Source organism: Eurytemora carolleeae, unplaced genomic scaffold, assembly GCF_000591075.1.
Source record: "Eurytemora carolleeae unplaced genomic scaffold, Eaff_2.0 scaffold1554, whole genome shotgun sequence".
Lineage (NCBI taxonomy): Eukaryota > Metazoa > Arthropoda > Copepoda > Calanoida > Temoridae > Eurytemora > Eurytemora carolleeae.
This window is the reverse complement of record NW_019397439.1, coordinates 55694-67611: the sequence shown is the minus strand read 5'-3', so window position 1 is coordinate 67611 and position 11918 is coordinate 55694. Positions and strand designations below refer to the sequence as shown.

General features: G+C 31.6%; 1 protein-coding gene across 1 annotated transcript in view; it reads left to right on the top strand.

Annotated features, from left to right (window-relative positions):
* Positions 1-1633: 1633 nt before the first annotated feature.
* LOC111714299 (zwei Ig domain protein zig-8) overlaps positions 1634-11918 on the top strand; it is a 29588-nt gene continuing 19303 nt past the window's right edge. Inside the window, exon 1 of the mRNA XM_023489374.1 lies at positions 1634-2640. The gene's annotated coding sequence lies outside the window, so the exon portion shown is untranslated. The remainder of the gene's footprint in view (positions 2641-11918) is intronic.

Sequence of the window (11918 nt, the reverse complement as noted above, 5' to 3'; positions counted from 1 at the left end):
TTGGAATATATATTATATATATATCTACTTCAAAACAAATGTAAATACTTGATATCAGGAGAAAAGACAATATGTAAAGGTATTATATATAACAAAAACTTTGTCATTCATAGAGTTCCTAAGGTACAAGCTGTAATACAAACATTGATAATTAGTAAAGCTTAAAATAGCAGTAAAGGATAAGTCTCTAGAATTTACAGTTTCGGGCTGTATACAAGTTTTAGTGAGTTGTGAGCTGGTAAATGATCCACAATTGAAAATTTAATATTAGTCTGGATCTATTTGTATTTCTTCATTGCTACAAAAAAGCATTTTTATAATTTAAGAATTGTTAACTTGAACATAACTCAATGTTAAAACAATACTTCAATTATGTATAATATAGTATTAAAGAAATATTTTATCTTTATCTTTAATGTTGTTTACAAATACTTGAAATATTTTCTCTCATTCTAAGAAAATGTAATTAAAATAAAAAATACCATATAACACCTTTCTTAAGAAAACACAGTGTGATCTCCATAATTTTCGAGAAAGAAAATCACGCAACCTCGAGGCATTATTTTTTGTAACTTGTAAAGTGAAAATTGTAATCGAAATTATAAAGGAAAAATTTAAATAATGCAAAAATAGATATTTTAGCGCATTTTGACCAACATTACCGACCTGTGATTCTCTAAACAGAGGGACGTTCAGTTACATAACGTCCCTAGGGACAATTAAGTTAAATAACGTCCCTTGGGACAATTAAGTAAAATAACGTCTTTTGGGACAAGTAAGTTTTATAACGTCCCTAGGGACAATTAAGTAAAATAACGACCCGCTCTGCAAAAATTCGCGTATTTGCATCTCAAACGATAGTAAAATTAGGGAATTAAAAATTATACCAACCATGAATTCCCACGACCAATTTGGCCTCGAAAACATCCCTTGCGCACTCTTGGTGTTTTGTAGACAAAATTGGTCTAAAGAACCCAAGCTTGGTAAAGTAAAATAATTATAAAAAAGTATTATATTGAACATTGAAAAGGAAAAACAATATTAATGTCCTATTTTTTATAAAAGTAAAATTTAAATTTTATACAATCATAAGTTTACAATTTTTCTAACATAATTTTTAAATTGAAAAATTAATAATTCACTGTCAATGTTCTCTTTTTTAAATGTGGAGTAGACAATTTTCAGATTTAATCATATTCATGTTTACCAGGTTTACCAGGTTTGGCCGGTTTACCAGTTTTACCAGGTTTATCAGGTTAACCAGGTTTATTAGGTTAACCAGGTTTATTAGGTTAACCAGGTTTACCAGGTTAACCAGGTTTACAAGGTTTACAAGGTTTACCAGGTTTACCAGGTTTACCAGGTTTACCAGGTTTACCAGGTTTACCAGGTTTACCAGGTTTACCAGGTTTACCAGGTTTACCAGGTTTACAAGGTTTACAAGGTTTACAAGGTTTACCAGGTGTACCAGGTTCACCAGGTGTACCAGGTTTACCAGGTTTACCAGGTTTACCAGGTGTACCAGGTTTACCAGGTTTACCAGGTTTAACAGGTTTACCAGGTTTACCAGGTTTACCAGGTTTACCAGGTTTACCAGGTTTACCAGGTTTACCAGGTTTACCAGGTTTTCTCTAGGATTGCAATTAAGAACCCTGCAAGGTTTATATTTGCGGAGTAGAGTAAGGTCTGAGACCAGAACCTGAGGACGGACTAACGGTTGGAAGTGAGTCCTCCGGTAGCAGTACTGGAACCACTATCTAACCTTTCACATAGAGTCAATCTGTACGTTTAGCCTTGCAGGTGGAGATCATCTTACCAAGTTAGCTTTACAGCAAACCTTACCAACGGAGTTAACCTTTAGAGCAAACCTTACCAATGGAGTTATCTTTAGAGCAAACCTCCACCAACAGAGTTAATCTTTAGAGCAAACCTCCACCAACAGAGTTAATCTTTAGAGCAAACCTCCACCAACAGAGTTAATATTTAGAGCAAACCTCCACCAAAAGAGTTAATCTTTAGAGCAAATTATCAACAGAGTTAATCATTAAAATTGACTTGAAATAAATCCTGAAAGTTAACCTTAAACATGAAGTTAATCCTTAAACATAAACATTGAGATTAACCTTTACAGTGTTTTCTCATAAAGACGACTCAGTTTAACCATAGTTTCTAGAGTTAAACCTTAATCTCGAGTTAAATCTTATTCTAAGAGTTAAATCATACTCCTATGGCTAAACTTAATTTTGAGTCAATCATTACTCCCAGAGTGAGTACTATTCCGGAAGAAGTGAATTTAACGAACTAGTTTTTACATCCGGATCCTTCAAACTTTTCTTTAGGATTGTTAAGCCTTGCAGTGCTGACTAATGCTCTAACAGTGTACCATTGGATACCTTCCATTTCGAACTTATTGTTCTATTTACTCAGAATATATTTGTCAAAGGGATATTATGATTTTGTGACTGCAACTATTGCTTGCAAAGGAGCTATAATTAAAAACTGTTTAGGACAGATAACGTTTTACTTCAAAAGAAGTCTTAAATGAACTAAAACGTTTAAAACGTTACATCGATATAAACGTTACAGGACAAAAGTGAATATTTGGAAGAAACTCTGAAATCGACATAAATAAACGTTCAGGTTAGTAATATTTGCTATTTAATTTGAAATTAAGGCAGCCATGTTTGTTACATATGGTGGGGTTCATAAAGTTAATTTACTTGATTAACCTTTCTACACATCTTATTAACAATTGCGTTGGGATTTAAATTTCTTAAAAAAAAATTTAAATGATTTTATAATTACTCATCCCATTTTGATCCTAGTAGACAAAAAAATTACTGACCCATGATTTCATCAAAGGAATTGAGTTTTTGCCACATACATATTTTTGTATAGCGCCGACATAAGGATTTATCTCTAATTGGATGATGAGATAGATAGAGCTAGAGATATAGATGTTACCGCTATACAATTTCTGTTGGTTTAGAATAGACACCAAACACATGGCTGAACCCTGATTGGATCAGGCGCTAATGGACTCGGCATACAAGAGTGGTATCATTGCAAATTGATGATATAAACCTTCTGATATTTCAAACTTGGATTATTTGATCTAACAGAATTCATAGTTTGAAATATCAGAGGTCTACAACATCGGGATCCCAAGAACAGGGTCTGGAAAATAATAGTTTGTGGCAAGAACACAGTTCCTTTGTCCATTGTACCCATTTTATCTTTAAAAAGACGATAAAGGAAATGAGTTTTTGCCACAAGCTCAAAATTATAATCCCCATAATCATATGCAACCCGATGTTGTAAATCTTTAATATTTTAAACTATGAATTCTGTTAGAGCAAAGAGACAAAGTTTGAAATATCAAAGGTTTACACCATCAGGTTTAAAGAAATTGGGATTAGAAAATTTTAGTTTGTGGAAAAACTCCATTCCATTGCTCTTCGGATTTCCTTAACTTCCCTCCAAAATAGTTAGTTAGAAAATATTATTAAATTTTGCTAACTGCAACATTTCACTCTAATAAACTCTAATGTAAATGTAATCATTTAAATTCATTCAATCAATGTTTTTGTAAATATAAACTTGAACGTATAACACACACAAACATTCAAATTATTCAACCTAAACTTATTCAAATTAATGTAATTATCTTTTTTTATATCCTTAGAAAATTGATAATTTAAATTGCGTATTTGTTAAGCAGCTATCTTTTTTAGTACTTTCTTTTTAAACTATTTTAACCCTATCTCTGCTGGGGTACTTGAAAACCAGGATATGCTGGGGGGGGGTCGATTTGACCCCCCCCCCTCTAAATCCCATGTTTGATGTCCAAATATGACAAATGATACACCAAAAGCTCTTGTGCTCTACTTTTAGAATCTGCAAAAAAATTAGCAAATTTGCAAAAATTGAATTTTTTATCGCAAAATCCAGTTATATAGTAAAAATGTTTGCAAAAAAAATTTGTCCAAAAAATGAAAAATTATGCATTTTTGAAAACTAAACTAACAAACTAAAAATGTGCAAATTTCCTTTGACAGGTTGCTTGCAAAAAAATTGCAATTTTTTCGCAAAACTTGTGCAATCCGTTTCCTTATGTCAAAGGCTTTCCAAAAAGCTAAATTTTATCAAAATCTGACAAGTGGAAGTGGGTCAAAACAAAGATTTAGTTTTTTTCAGGAAAAAGCAGTCATTCAGGCAGTGTGCCTGAGGACTCAGGCAATTACTACTAAAGCCCGGTTTTAGGCCTAAAGGGAGGGCTTTGGGTATGTAGGAAAAGTCAGAAAATTTCAACAGCCTCAGACCAATACTTTTTGAGTTATGTAAAAAAAACTACAGGGGGGGTCAAATTGCCCCCCCCCCCCCCAGCAGGAATTTAGGGTTAAAAACATTTCCAAATTAGCGACCTGAAACTCTTCAACACTTTTGAATCCGAAAAACGTAATTCTCTCTCCAATATTCAGATAAAAATTCCCCTTTTGTTAAATGTAAAAGGTAATTTTTTGAATCATTTATTTATAAATTTATGGTCCATCCAGAAATAAATTCATTAAATTTTGTCTTTTCTCAGTTTTGAAACCGAAAAATTAAAGCCTCTTTCCTTTTTTGTTTTTTGATCCTTTATTTCGAAATTTATGGTCTATCTAGAAAAAATGCATTCAATGTTTTCATTTCGCATTTTTATTTAATGTCAATTTTGATACAATGTCAACACTGGAGAAATGTCGAGAAGGTTCTTGTTAAATTATAACGAGGGTTGGAGGGCCCACCATGGAATTTCATCCAACATAATAATTACAATAATATTTGTGTGTCGAAATGTTTTCATAACAATTCATTAGAATTTTATCCAAGCGTGATTGAAATGAGTTTAAAATACGGTACTTTAAAGCCTCTTCTCAATATTTAGTTCAAAATCCCCTTTTTTAAGTAAAAATTACTTTTTAACTCATTTATTTCGAAATCATTAATCTATCCAGAAAGAATTTAGTATTTTCGCATTTTTTATTTGGTGTCAATTTTGATACAATGTCAACACTAGAGAATTGTTGAGATGGTTCTTGTTGAATTATAACAAGGGTTGGAGGGCCCACCATGGAATTTCATCCAACATAATAATTACAATAACATTTGTGTGTCGAAATGTTTTCTTAACAATTCATTAGAATGTTATCCAAGCGGTATTGAAATAAGTTTAAAATACAGTACTTTAAAACCTCTTCCAATATTCAGTTTAAAATACCCTTTTTTAAATAAAAACTACTTTTTAAACTCATTTATTTCGAAATCATTAATCTGTCCAGAAAGAACGGATTTAGTCTTTTCGCATTTTTATTTGGCGTCAATTTTGATACAATGTCAACACTAGAGAATTGTCAAGATGGGTCTTGTTAAATTATAAAGAGGGTTGGAGGGCCCATAAGAATTTCCTCCAACATAATAATTGCAATAATATTTGTGTGTCGAAATGTTTTTTTTATCATTTCATTAGAATGTTATGCAAGTGGAGTGGAAGTTGGTTTAAATACAATACTTTATTAGATTATCGAAATTTATAAAAGAGACAATACCACTGTAAACGCTGGTTTATTTTAATTGTACCGGGCCAACTTTTAACCAGCGTTATAGAGTAAACTGGACGTAGAACACTATGTAAGGGAAATTAGGTCAGTACACCAAATGAATGACCCCTCTCTAGTAAAATTCAGTAATTAGAGTCATCCCCAGTTATTATACCATCGGTCATCGGTCATATACTTATTATTTTTAGCTAAAATTAAAATGCCCAGCTCATGCACCTCTGACCCTTAAATAAAAGTAAATTCAACCTAGTCTGACCGCGTCAACCTTGTTGCACCGACTAGTCCAATTGAGTGCCTGCTTTATTGAACCAATGTCCGGGCGATACAGTACATGTTTATGTTTCATGTTATCTACATAACATCATTCATGTTTTTGTTACATTTTATCTACATAACATCATTCATGTTTATACATAACATCATTCATGTTTATGTTACATGTTATCTACATAACATCATTCATGTTTATGTTACATTTTATCTACATAACATCATTCATGTTTATGTTACATGCTATCTTCATAACATCATTCATGTTTATGTTACATGCTATCTTCATAACATCATTCATGTTTATGTTACATGCTATCTTCATAACATCATTGATATTTATGTTTATAAAGTTATCTAGTGTTAGTAAACATTTTGATTATTTCCAAAAAACAACATTTTTTGTTAATTTTCTGTTATTGAATATAGAAAAATATAGACACTACGAACAATAATTTAAAGTGACTGTTAGCACAATTTCACGTCACCCTCTGTTTGAAGATTCGCAAAAATATTCTTGAAACCATTGACTGATAAAAATGAAAAAAAAATTTTGTTTTTATTTTGGCTAAAATTTGATTATTTCTAAATGTGAACGTATTATTTTTTCAATTCTATTACTTGGAAAATATGGATTAACTTAAGTTCTACTTAACTATCAAAACTGCTGAAAAATTCATGCAAATTAAACAAATTATGTTAATCTCAATAATTTTACTTTAACTCGAGGTTTTACAAATAAAGTCGATTATTTTTAGATTTATAAAATATGAATACAGTTTAAATTCTGTCGGAACAGGATTAAATTTGGGGTTTCATAAAAATGTCAAAAACTGACGGAATTTAAGGAAATCTGTTATATCTACATAATAAAACAAGACAGTTGTATATATATATATATAAATATATGTTGCCTAAAGCCTGCCAAACGGCTGGACCGGTTGGACTGAATTTTTTTGTGGACACTCATGGGTGGCCGGGATGTGTTGAAGGCTAAAAAATACAAAAAAAATTTCAAAATTTTAATTTCTTTTTAAACCAGTTCATTTTTGTTTTGCTGTCTTCTTTTTATAGAGCGTTATGCAACCTGACGATTTGAACCTTTGATATTTTAAATTTATATTATTTGATCTATAGTAGAATTCAAAGTTTGAAATATCTAAGGTCTACAACTTTGGGTTGCAAAGATATAGGGATTAGAACACAAGAGTTTCTGTAGCTTATCATGCGATTCTTGTGATTAAACCCTCTGAATATATACTTCCATCATCATTAATCTTTCCTTGTTATTTCCTCTCACTTTGCACTTACACGGTATGTGGTTGTGGGGAAGGGTCGGACAATGTTCCAAGGAGAATAAAACTAAGGATTGACAAAAGTCAGATTCGTTTTACAGAAAATTTTTAAGTTTTAGACTTTTAAAAGGTTTTACGACAATATGAGAAGGTTTCAAGTGACTCAACATTTGAAAACTTTATTCTGTAGAAGTTTGCTTTTCTCGTTTATGCGTTTTGTAAATGATCGGTTTTTGGTTCGTTTTTGCCTTAAATTTTCACCTAGAATAAAACATTTGCATGTTTGATAGAGCAACCTTCTAGAGAATACATTTTTAAAATGTTGGAACTTTCTCAAATTGTCGTAAAACCTTTTACAAGTCTGTAAACATTAAAAGTTTCTGTTAAACGAACCTAGCTATTGTCCATCGCTAAATACAACTAAGGAGAAGGAAAAGGGTTTACATACATTGGAAGCGACTTCAGAGGCGACTGCACGGAATGCTTGCTGTCTATTTCCTTTTATTTACGAGTTTTCCTGCAAACTGCAAACAATTGTTTGTTTCTTTGCCAAATTTTTTGATAAAGGTATTAGATTTATCTAAAGCAGAAGATATAATTTAAGATATAATTTTGGGATTATCATATTCAATTTTGTCTAATTGAAGGGGGGGGGTGATTTCCACCCCCCCCCTTATGATTTTGCCTTCAGAGTTGAGCCAGGGAGTGTGATACATGTCCCTAGTCCAACTTTCCAAGGCCTGCTCATCAAAAAATTACACCTCTAAAAAGTTCAAAACGTATGTTGAAAAAATTTTCAAAAATAAATATTTTTACTTTTAACAAATATTAACATATGAAACATGTTATTCAAGGCCTTTTCAAATATAAAAATTTGATCTCTGTAACGTATTTAATGAAAAAATTATAAACCATTTCTGATTTTTTTAAACACCGAACCGTAATTTGACCATTCTCCACCATACCCTATGCATCGAAAAAAAAAAATGTTTAGCTAAATTTGTTCACAACTATGATGTTGAAAAAGTGAATACGTTTAAGCGTTCGAATGTCAGCCATTTTTAAGTTATTCAGAATAAACCGCAGGAGGGGGGGGGGGGCTGGAAAACACCCCCTCCCCCTTAACCACGGATATGGTTAAGAGTTTGCGTTCGTGTTAACAGTCTCATCCATTGTGAGCAACATTGTAGATTTTGCCCGCCTTTATGTTGGGCATAAACGTACTGGATCCAACGGATGAGGATCGTACTGATCCAACGGATGGGGATCTTACTGGATCGAACAAATGAGGATCGTTTTAAAAAAGGATTTAAAAATAATTGTTTTTAAAACTTTTTATTTAAATACAATGCAAAACTAATTAAAAATATTTTTCAATGGTGAAAAATAAGGCATGCTTTCTTTAATATTTGTTTAGTGTTTAATGGTAGAATACTCAATCCAAGGAATTTTTACAACAAATCTAAATGTTTTTTTTTATAAAGAATCACTGTTATTTATGGAAGGAACAGTTTTCTTAATCGTTTTAAATAAGGATCGAAAACACGACCGTTTTTATTTTTTGATTTTTCAAAGCATACGATGCCATCGTTTATTTTCGGGGGGGGGGGGCCAGTTTGGATCATGCGACAATTAGATGTTTATAAAGTTCCTGGTACATTTTCTTTGCTTGAATCTAAGGTATATATATAATGTTTGTAGAATTATAAGAGTTCAACGTTCAATATATTTGTTTAGCTTGGCAACTATAATACCTTTAACTACTAGTGAAACTACCAACCTTGGCTTAAAACTTATAATACACCTTGAAATATCCTATAAAATTGAACCCTCCCCCCCTCTCCCTAAACAGCCCCCCCCCTTCTATTGGGTACAAGAGGGGGGGGGATCAGGAGGCACGTCAAAATGAGGAAAGTTCTCCGAAAGACTGAAATTCTAAATATCTGAATTAGGCATTATGAATTTTGGCAAAAATACTATTTTACATTGGATTTAAAATTTTCTTCCATAAAAACTGATTTTAAAGAAATATTCATATTTTTGGCATCGAGAGTAAGTTTTTCAAAAAAAATGTGTTTTATACTTTTAATTTTCTTTTTGTAGATAGGATTGACTTTTTAACCATATTCATCCTAACAAGGTGATTAAACCTTTGTTTCAGCGCTAATCTAAGATTTAAAATCAGGACAGTGTCTTTAAACTTGTTGTCTCTTTAAACCTCTAATAAATATAGACTAGTCCCTTCAAACCTTTAATAATCAGGACAGTCCTTTTAACCTATAATAATCTATATCAGTTCTTTTAAACCTTTAATAATATAGACTAGTCCTTTTAAACCTTTAATAATCTAGATCAGTCCTTTTAAACCTCTAATAATCTAGACCAGTCCTTTTAACCTCTAATAATCTAGACCAGTCCCTTTAAACCTATAATAATCTAGATAAGTCCTTTTAACCTCTAATAATATAGACTAGTCCCTTTAAACCTCTAATAATCTAGACTATTCCCTTTAAACCAATAATAATCTAGACCAGTTCCTTTAAACCTTTAATAATCTAGACCAGTCCCTTTAAACCTATAATAATCTAGACCAGTCCCTTTAAACCTCTAATAATCTATATCAGTCCTTTTAAATAATCTATATCAGTCCTTTTAACCTCTAATAATCTAGATCAGTTCCTTTAAACCTCTAATAATCTAGATCAGTCCCTTTAAACCTATAATAATCTAGAACAGTCCCTTTAAACCTCTAATAATCTATATCAGTCCTTTTAAACCTATGATAATCTAGATCAGTTCCTTTTAACCTCTGATAATCTAGATCAGTCCCTTTAAACCTTTAATAGTCTATATCAGTCCCTTTAAACCTTTAATAGTTGGGACCACTTCCTTTTAAACCTCTTACTTCTCTTTTAAACCTCTTGCTAAGTAAGAGTGCAAAATCGATCTTAAATATTCATCTGATGCCCTACGCCTGCAGGGTGCGCTTGTGCCACAACCTGTTAAGGGCGAGCGCTAGGAGGATTTAAAAACTCGATTTTAGGCACATTTATACATGTCTAACCAGACACTTCTTTTAAGCATGATACAATCAGTTCCTTTAACACTTCTGATAATCCTGAACAGTCCCTTTAAATTACTTCTGGTCCAGAATCTAATCATTGTCCTACTGTTTTCCTCTTCCTTTAATCCGTCCTATCTCTGTATTATAATGAGTTACTCCACCTCCTCTATTTTTACTACAAAAGTACAAAGCAAAAAGGTGTCCAGAACTAAATGGGGTCAGGAATAGAGCTGGGCACATTCCAACTTTTTCTAGCGGTTCCGTTTACGGTTAGTTCCAACCGTTAAAAAAGTAAATTTTTATATATCAATTAATTAACGTTTCATGAAATCGTTGCCGTTAACGGTATTTGAAGTATATTAACAACACTAGCAGTTTAACTATATTTAAAGTTCTCCATGGACTATATTTTGAAAACAGAAGACGACATTTAAACCATCAAAACACGTAAAAAAATTTTCTACACGTTAAATGCAATTTTAGGTCGTTGATTTTTTTTCAAAAAAGACTAATCCCCGTTGACGTTTTAAAAATTAACGGTTTTTACCGTTCTTTAAGGAAAACTTCCGTTAATTTTGGAAAACCCCTGTTCTGTTAACGGAACTTTTCTTCTCTTCGTTAACGATAGTTAACAAAGGGTTGTCGTTAACGATTGTTAATGAAGGTTCGTTGTTAATGATCTTTAACGAAGGGTCGTCGTTAACGATCGTTAACGAAACGATCGTTTTTAAAAGCGATCGTTTTAAAAAACGATCGTTTTAAAAACGACTATTTAAAAACTTTTTTAAAAGCGATCGTTTCGTTTTCGTTTTTTTGTCGTCGTTTTCATAACGAAACGATCGTTTTTCAAAAGAAGGAAAACGTTATCATCCCTACAGTTATGGCTGCTTATAGTTTCTCAGAATAAATATTGCAATTTTGCTTGATTTTATGTCTGAAATTCTTTTTTAAAAAAGCCCTTTAAAAAGTGGAGTTATTTTGCAGCTCCGAATCAAATATGTGTATTAAGTATTAGAAATTTTAGCAAAGTCAAGGAATTAGTTTTTACATAAATTTCACATTAGAATTGATGGTTCTGTAGTTCTTGAGTTCTCCGCAGTTCTCCGCATTTTCAAAAAGATTAACAAAAATATATTTTCCATCCCAACTTTTTGGCTTCCTAATCTGGCATTCTTTTTCATAATAAAATATATATTCATGAATACTAAAAAAAAATCCTTTAAATTTAGATTTTGAAAATTATTTTTCATAAGAAACCCTTAGAAGATCCTTTAAGAGGTTCAAAATAATAATATTTGGTTTTCCATGAAAAGCTTTTTTAAAATTTTTGGGATTCTCATATTCTTCAATTTTTCATCTAAAATATGATTTAATATTTGATAAGATTATTTAACTCATTCAATTCTTAAAATTCAATATTTCCCCCCCTGTTATTTAGAAAACCCTTCTAAATAACTTAATTAAAAACGACTGACACGGGGCTAAAACTTATATGTTTGAAAAACTTACTTTTGAATATTTATTCCAAACAAAATCTACGTACCCCCCCCCCTGGATACTCCAGTTGGTATTTCCATATAAACAAGAATTATGGTTGCGATATTTTCCGCAATTTGCGCATTAATATGCATTGCACCATTGCAGTATTTCCTGCAATGCATGTATGACATTACTTGGAAATACAAGAAT